Source organism: Penaeus monodon, chromosome 2 (assembly GCF_015228065.2).
Source record: "Penaeus monodon isolate SGIC_2016 chromosome 2, NSTDA_Pmon_1, whole genome shotgun sequence".
Lineage (NCBI taxonomy): Eukaryota > Metazoa > Arthropoda > Malacostraca > Decapoda > Penaeidae > Penaeus > Penaeus monodon.
In genome coordinates this window covers 23,581,426-23,591,425 of record NC_051387.1, presented here as the reverse complement: position 1 = coordinate 23,591,425, position 10,000 = coordinate 23,581,426, and positions in this window count along the sequence as shown.

Here is a 10,000-nt window from a genome sequence, read left to right as displayed (position 1 = left end):
ACCTCTCTCTCTCTCTCTCTCTCTCTCTCTCTCTCTCTCTCTCTCTCTCTCTCTCTCTCTCTCTCTCACACACACACACACACACACACTCTCTCTCTCTCTCTCTCTCTCTCTTCTCTCTCTCTCTCTCTCTCTCTCTCTCTCTCTCTCTCTCTCACACACACACACACACACACACACACACACACACACACACACACACACACACACACACACACACATGTATAAGGGAGAGCGTATTGTACATACACTCACTTCCATCGCATGCAACAAAAGGAGATCACAACCCAACGCAAACAGGATCAAACCCTGAATCAATGGTGGGCGTGAGGCGGGCGTGAGGTGGGGGTGCGGGGGAGCGCCGCCGCCGCCGCAGCAGCAGATGAGGAGCCAGATCGAGTGATGAGGGCGTCGTGAGCTGAAGGTGTGTGGGCTGGCCAGAGCAGATCGCCGTAAATGTTGACATTACATTATAAACAGGACCCAGGGGGTCAAAACGCTAAAAGTAAAAGATAACGATGTTGATTCGGATGTTTATGGCTATACGGTCTGAACTCTAATATTGCAATGATGATGATATTGATGAAGAGGTGGACGAGATTACATTTTTAAATATAATAATAATAATAATTATTATTATTATTATTATTATTATTATTATTATTATCATAATTATAATTATAATAATAATAATTATTATTATTATTATTATTATCATTATTATGAGTGACAGTAATTAATGGTGCAGAAGGAACTAAGGTCCTACGCCAATGAATGGGAGCAGGCAGCAGTGTGTAAACAAGCGCACGTGGTCACTTTATGGTATCACGGCTGTTTTTCAGTGGGTAGGTCTGCCCCGCCCTTATGAATGACACCGTTCCCACACTCCCTATTGTGAAACATTGATTTGGCATGACAGCTTGCTATGGGTAATAACAGGGTGGGGTTGAGGTACAGAATATTGGGTAACTTCGATGCCTTATCATGGGTTGAATCACATCTGATGTTGACGTGAGTTATATTCTTGTGTGTGATATGGGCTGGCGCGGAGTCAGTAAAGTGTGGCGCCGATAATTGTGGCGATGGTGCGTGAAAGAAATTTACTGTTGGCTAGGCGTACGCCCTCACATAGTGGACTCACATTGGACATAACACAGAACTCCCAAGACTGACGAATGTTGATCCTGGTCTGCTTCTGAGGCGGACCCGGTCCACTTCTCATTTGTTTGTGGCTCTGACATACTTTCAAACACTTTCCTGCGCTTGCACACTCACATGCATTTGCCAACCAACAGCTTCGTCGTGGGCGGATCACAGGTGGAGTTTGCGAACCATACTGGTTAGGACTCCCCTCCACAAAGCGCCACACATCTTTTCACGGGCATACGAAGGTACAGGTTCTTATTGATCTCTGCTCGTATGTGGATGCAAGTACAAGATTACACGCTGAATATGCCACTCCGAACGCTTGCCACAATAAAATCGTTATACTGGTATCATACGCTTCAAAAATTATGAAAAGACGAAACGGAGTTTTGGTCATGGCCGAGAGCCGTTGACAGTGAGAGATCAAATGCTTTCAATGAATGACTGAATGAACGGAAGCCCGAGGCAAAGCTGTCAAGGGCGACTGGAGATGAAAAGGGGCGTCGAGTGAGGCTGGGGACTTCAATACAAGATGAAGTACTTATCCAACAGGAAAATTTCAAGAATAACTTACAGCCAAACAATATCGATGCCTGTAATAGTTATAGTAGTAGGCTAATCATAGTAACAGTTGTAGAAGTAGTGATAACAAGAGAGAGAGAAAGAGAGAGAGAGAAGAGAGAGAGAGAGAGAGAGAGAGAGAGAGAGAGAGAGAGAGAGAGAAGAGAGAGAGAGAGAGAGAGAGAGAGAGAGAGAGAAAAGAGAGAGAAAGAGAGAGAGAGGAGAGAGAAGAGAGAGAGAAAGAAGAAGAGAGAGAGGAGAGAGAAGAGGGAGGGAGAGAAAGAGAGAGGGAAGAGAGGAGGGAGGAAAGAGAGAGGTGGGAGAGAGAGAGAGGAGAAGGAAAAGAGAGGGAGAGGAAGGGAGGGAGTGGAGGGGGAGGGAGGGAGGGAGGGAGGGAGGGAGGAGAGGAAGGAAAGAGAGGAGGGAGGAGAGAGAAGAGGAGGAGAGGAGAGAGAGAGAGAGAGATGAGAGAGAGAGAGAGAGAGAGAGAGAGAGAGAGAGCTACGTATCTGGACTTGTTTTCCGCGTCGCTTTTTCTTGGTGAAACTCCTTGTCTTGTACAGGAGGGAGGAATGGGGGAGGCGAAGGGGAAAATATGCGAAAATGTTCTCATTACCGAGGTCCCTCGCCACAGAAAAAGTGGGAGGGAGGGGAGAGGGAAGGTAAGGTAGAATGCTCATTAAAAAGTAACTTTCGTGTAGAGTAAAAAGCCGATCTCGCGAGCGGCGACTACTGACGACGGAGGAGACTCGAGCAAGAGAAACTCGCCGGCAAACCGGCGCTCCATAAGGGTCGTTTTGCCACCGGTGCAGGAGAAGATCTGAGCCTTACCGCCGCCCGACACTGCAGCCAGCTGAAGGTCGGCACAGAGTCACGTCCCTCAACACATACTTTAGATCTGTCAGTGTGAACACAGTGCCTGAGGTTGCTTCGTCATTTTCGGTGCTGACTGCTGTTTGATCTGACTCACGATTAACCCTGATGGATGGCACACAAGCTGCAAGCGCTGGAACAAGTCACGCGGCACCCGCTGCCCTTAGGTTGGCTTCAATTGGCAGCTATAGGCTACAGGCGTCAGGCAGCTGATTTTTCTTCTAATGAAAATACTAAATAATGACATTACTTCCGAAGCAAAATCTTTTCGAATGAATAAAGATACGTTGACTCCAAACCGTTGGCGGTGTAAATAATCATTTAGAATCATTAAAATCCAGCAGACGACCGCCTGCATAAACAAAAACGATAAAAAAGTTTTAAAAAGATAATGACTCGACCTCGTCACGACTGCAATGTCTCGCACGCACGGCACGCATCACAGCCTGTGTAACTTGCCCTCGGGGAATGACTGATTAAGTAAATAAGTGGACAAAAATGGAAGATTTTCACCTAAACATCATACAGCATGTAAAAACATGATAGCCCTTCGAACGCTCCTGTGAGTTGCAGAGGCGAAATATAAGGTCTGAAAAACAAAGGAATGGTAAGAGATCTCACCAAATAATAATTAATAAACAATTAAATAATAGAAACACGAGAAAACTGGTTCATAATAACAAGACGTGGAAGATGAGAGAGAGACAAAACGAGGGTTCTACAACAGCCTTCACCCATGCAATGAGGGGCGCGGGAGCCGACGGAAAACGCTGCTCTCGCACTCAATATTACATCTACAAGAACGGCCGCAAGTCTCCTCAACCGACACGGCAACGAGAGCAAAGCCTCTAAAAACAAAGAGTTCCAGTCGACCAACACAAAAGGAACAGACTTTGCTTGAAGAGCTGATTAGCAGAAAAGTCAAGAATAAAGAGCGGTTTTTTTTCTCTCTCTTAGTCCATTCTCCGCTTTTTGTCGTTTCATTTTGTTCGTGGCTTTAATGTCTGCTCAATTTTCCTGAGGCGAAGTTGGTTCCAGGAATTCCTGATAAATGTTCTTTCCTGCACGTGACATTACTGTTCGCAACTGTTTCTTCTTTAAATCGCATCGTAATTCTAAGCATCTGATGCAGGATGTTGCCATCGTTATAGCCTATTCCGATAATGGCAAACGTTAATGAAACCTTAGGCATGCCGTTCGTTTATTCTTTCTTTCTTTCTTTCTTTTCACTCTTAAAGGAAGTGCCAAGACAATGAATGTTAGTTTTCTGCAAAGTTTTGTTTCCGTTATCTTCCATTTAAAGTCGCGTTTTCAAATGTCATCACCGCTGTCTTAATCATTCGTGAAAAATGGCGTGTGCCCTGCCAGCGTCACTGCCAAGTGGGCTCATATCAAAACCAAAGTAACTCAACTATTAAAGGAAAAAACAGACACGGTGCATCCGACAAAAGGTGTAGAAATAAAATAATAAACAATAACAGGTAATTGGCCGCACTGTGCTCGTGGAAAGAGCAAGACGAAGGCGCTGAAGGAGGCGGCGTCAAGCCCCTCTTCGGCCGCGGCGCCGCTCGGGTCGGCTCCCACCGGGTAGAAAGTGGGCGGCCGGAGCCTACACTTTCTCGCCACAACTCTTCGCTCACTTTCTTTATCTTTCGTCCGAAGCCGTTTGTTATCCCGACGCCCGTATCTCGCTTGTCAACCGACACCTCCCCTGTTCTTCAATCATGATAATCGAAAATCTCAGAAGGTTAATTTCAGAAGGATAAAAAGAAAAATACTAATGGATTCTTCGATTGCCAAAGAACACTTCAACAAGATCATTAATTATGCAGAAAAATCTAAGCAAATGCGCCCGGGTGAAACCATCGGAAGCGCCATCTGCCTTAAAACAAGAACTAAATATTGCCGTCTCGGTGTTCCTTCATTATCTTGCCACAAACAGGGTGTCGTACTGCGATTTTTATTAGTTCAAACACTGCTTCGCTCAAATTACTTTTGAAGGTGACTTTTAGAATCAAATTTTCTTCCCCAATTTTAATCATAACAATTGGACGAGGGTTTTATTAATCCTGCCCAATCTCTCCGTTTCCCTACTAGAAGACTACATTTCTGATCGATTACTTGTTTGCATTTCTTAAAGAATCGCAATGACCAGACCGGTTTCATTTTATGAATAATACTCATATCCAAAGAAACATCACATACCATTCCCAATTCCCCGCAAGAAAGGGCAGAAGAAGAAAAATGGAATAAACAGCCAGCAAGAAAAACGCTGGAAAGGAAATGAAAAGGGACTGAATAAGACGGGGAACTTGAGGAAATAATAATTTCAGGAGATGAGTCTAATCTTCATCTCCCGCGCCGTATTATAGAACTTTTGCCATTCCATAAGGAGAAGCTTATAAAATTCAAAAGCATACATCTTACAGCGCATATAGATAGATAAGTCGGTTGGTAGGTTGATAGATTGGTAGATATACAGATGGATAGACAGACAGATACACAGAAAGATATATGTAGATATAGCTTCACAGTTTTATAAACCAGTATATATGGGTAATGAATATGTATGCATGTATATATATATATATATATATATATATATATATATATATATATATGTGTGTGTGTGTGTGTGTGTGTGTGTGTGTGTGTGTGTGTGTGTGTGTGTGTGTGTGTGTGTGTGTGTGTGTGTGTGTGTGTGTGTGTGTGTGTGGTGTGGTGGTGTGTGGTGGTGTGGTGGTGTGTGTGGGGTGTGTGTGTTTGTGTGTGTGTGTGTGTGTGGTGTGTGTGTGTGTGTGGTGTGTGTCGTGTGTGTGTGGTGTGTATGTGTGGTGTGTGTGTGTGTGTGTGTGTGTGTGTGTGTGTGTGTGTGTGTGTGTGTGTGGTGTATGTATGTGTGTGTTTTTGTTGTGTATGATATAATTATATGTTTATATATATATATATATATATATATATATATATATATATATATAAATATATATATATATATATATATGTTTGCACCCCAGGGTTGAATTATAAGAGGTCGCCACATCAATGATAGTATCAGTTCTAAAAGTAATATGATAATAGTGATAATAAGAGTAACAATGTCATACAGTAATAATATAAACAGCAGCGCTAACAATAACATGAACTACAAAACAAATAACCATGCTTGCATGGGTAGTTTTTGCTTAATAGTTACACAATACTTCACGATGTTAGCTTCGCTCTAACATTTTATATATGTAACAGATATTGCATCTATAATCACGTTCTCACAGGATAAGCAGAAATGATATTATCATTATCATTATTATATTTTTATTAACTGTTATTATACATCACTGCCAATGTCGTTGTTAGCAAAACTGTCATGATAATTGTCTTTTTTTTGTATCATCACCTGTCTTACTATCGTCACCATTACCATTACTGATATTATCGTTATTAACATAAGACTAACTGTTGTTCCTGTTGGAAACATCTACGACTCCATAAGTCTTACAAAAAAAAACACAGAACGTGCTGACAGATTCTTTGGGTAAGGCCCCTTTCGAAGAATCTTTTACTATCAATCTCCATCATCCCACCCGCCAGCATTCACAGGCAAAGTTAGCTTCATTCAGTTTCAACATAATTCTCAGCAACGTCGACGACATATGCCTACGCAGCGTACGCGCTTTTCACTTTTATGTAAATCGCTCTTTTCCTAAGTAAAAAAAAGTTTCCTTCCGCGCGCCGTAAAGCAGGGTCTTGCTTTCTAGCAGAATAAATTAACTAAATAGGAAAAATCTTCAAAGCAGGTGATTCGGCTGTGCGAAACTAGAAATTAACTTTCGAAACAGTGTCCTGGCTGGATATCTCCGACATACAAAGCCAAATGGGCAATGGCTACTGCATATGAAAAAACGCAAATGTGCGTGTGACTTATGCCGATTGCATGAACAAGCACAGAAATATTGCACCTGTCGTCCGCATGCATTCTGAAACGGCATGAGAAGGTCGTGGCTTCTGGCGTCAGCATGAGTTGGGTGCAGTAAGTCACGTCAAACTGGGCTGTGATGACAGTCATTGGTATTATGACATTCACGCGTTGGCTTGATACTGTCACGTCGCCTCGGTGCCTACCTGGGCTGCTTGGACAACAAAAAGTGATCACTCCCCCCTGGCAGTCGCGCGAAGAACATGATATGCTGAACGTGTACACCATCCTGCAAACCATCGACTCCTTAAATTTTGCTTTGCCATACCTGAATCCTGAACCATGAAAACGAGAGAAACATAAAAAATAGGAAACGAAAATCTCTTTAATTCTTGAGGATAACCCCGCCAGTCCACGAAGTACTCAGTATGAAAGCACAAGACCTGCCAAGAGAAAAAAATGTTTCCTTTACCTGATAAAGCGAAGACCCAAAGCACGATTAATTTCATCCATGTAATCTTCATTTTGAAACTGAAGCTGAAGTTCCGCGCTGCTGTAATTTGCTTTCATACTTCAAGACAGATGAACACTGGAATTCACATCTTCATTAACCACTGGCTTGTTTACAAATCATTTGCTTAAGAGTAAAACGAAGTCAGAGGGATTATTTTAAAAATCTTTTCTTGATTTTCCTTATCTAAGGTTTGCACCACAGCCAATCACTAGTATTTATAATAACCTCGGTATCCTGACATTCCGTTTCCAATTTAAATAATCACTAACATAAAACGCACAAAAAGCACAATCCACAGACAACAAGACATATAACCTCCTCCAACGGACTCTCCAGCGGCACTGAAGTGACGTCACGGTGTCTCTCAGGTAGAACATTCTCAGTTGCCACTTCGTATAAAGAACAGCCAGGGAACCATTGCGTATCGTAGTAGAAAGCCATATCCCATTCTCTATTAAATCTGTTTCTTTTTGTATCTTGATCTTTTCATCTCAAACGATAATGTTAACAATACACACAAAATTTAATACAATTATATATATATATATATATATATATATATATATATATATATATATATATATATATACATATATACATACATATATATATGTATATATATACACTTATATATGTGTGTGTATTGTTATCATTATCATTTGAGATGAAAGGATTATAAATTACAAAAAGAAACAGATTGCATAAAGAATAGTTATTTCATATATATATATATATATATATATATATATATATATATAAAATGTATATGTACATATAGATATATTTATGTAATGTATATGTATATTTACATCCATACATATATATATAATTATTTATTTATTTACTTATTTATATTTTTGTGTTAATGTATGCATGTATGTATGTATGTATGTATATGTTTGTGTGAGTGTATTTATAGCCCTATTAACGAATGAGCTCTATCTGTTTTGCTTTATGCATTCACTTGTTTTGTCTCTCCATTTATCTAATCATCGATTCCCCAGAAGCAGCTACACAGAGCTAGATTAAGCAAACAAACTGGAAATTCAGAATGTATTTCAGACAATTCCGGAAAAGGAAAGCAAATTAAACAGAAAGGAAACTTTACGACTGAAACAAAACGAAACAGCAAGGAATACATGAAACTATTCGTGAATACATAAAAGGCAAACGGTTGACGAAAAATCATCGTAGACTAACTGTCGAGAGACGACAAAGGATAACCTTAAGACACAAGAAAGCGAAGTTATAAAATGCAGAGAACTATTATATAAAGAAATTCATATTCTACAGCTTTAACAATTCCACCCGAAAAAACATCGGTTGAAACAGTACCAGAAGTGACAACAAAGAAAGCCGTCTATGCTTTTTTTATGACGTGAAACCAAAGAAAATAGCGCATCAGTCGACACGGTGCTAGATATCCCCAAAGAATAAACCTATCTATTTGGTTACGTTTATACAAGGACCACCTTCCTGAATCAGTGCAACCTTCATTAGAAAGAGGGCCAGAAAAGGTTCAGTAGCTATCGACTCTCTAACGTAGGAAAAATATACTTCTCTAGAATTCTTCTCGAAAACTAGTCACACACACACAGGCAGGACTTAGATGTGTAGATACTCCGCCACGGATCATCTGCTTACTATGAACCACTTTGTCAAGAAAGCCAAAGAATCGTTTCTAGAGAACTTTCCCTGCATTTGATAACTATCTTGATGTTTCCAATTCATTTAGTGACTTCGACGAGGAAAACCTTTTCATGGTGATGTGTGCTATATATGGAATATAAGGAACAATGTTGATAATGCAAAAAAAAGTTTCGACCGTTTCGCTGAAGTTCAGGCAATTTGGAGGAAGCACGTGATCCTGAGCAGAAGGGGACAAGATATACTCTAAACATGAATTTCTTCGGTTCGTTTCCAGCTCCAAGACTTTGTCAGAAACTTGAAAAGGGAATTAATCAATTACAGTTCTACGAATCTATAAGAACCAGCCATGCCAACCCGGTGCTGGTGCTACTGTTGGTTCAGGTAGGCCTATCTAAATCTTGTCTTGTTACATTACTTAGCATTTTGGGTAAATGAATTAGACATATGTGTATCCTTAGCATTTTAAAAGCATAAAGAGATAACAAAGAAATAGCTTCCTAAAGTAAGTATATCATGCGCGACTAGTCATGACCGGGAGGCAGACAGGCAGATAGAAGGGGAGGTTAAATTTTACAAAACAAAAAGTTTTTCTTGGATATGAATACTTTTTTCTACCATATGTTAACTGAATACGTGCGCGCGCGCGCGCACCACACACACACACACACACACACACACACACACACACACACACACACACACACACACACACACAAACATATATATATATATAATATATATATATATATATATATATATATATATATATATATAAGTACACACATTTTATATGTAGATGTAGATGTATATGTATATGCATATGTATATACACACATACATACACACACACACACACACACACAACACACACACACACGCACACACACACACACACACACACACACACACATACACACACACACACACACACACACACACACATATATATAATATATATATATATATATATATATATATATATATATATATTATATATATATGATATAGATATGTTTATATATATATATTATATATATAATATATATATATATATATATATATATATATATATAATATATAAGCATAAGTGCGCTCTCGAAGAAGGATCCTTTTCCAAGTATTGGAGTTTTTCGTTGTATATTCTAATTTCATATTTTTGGTTCAGCTACTGCAAGTAAGACTTAAGAATCAAGCCTATGTTTAATATGCACCTTTTGAGCTGCGACAAAAAAAAAAAAAAGAAAAAAAAAAAAAAAAAAAAATAAAAAATATATATATATATATATATATATATATATATATATATATATATATATATATATATATATATATATATATATATA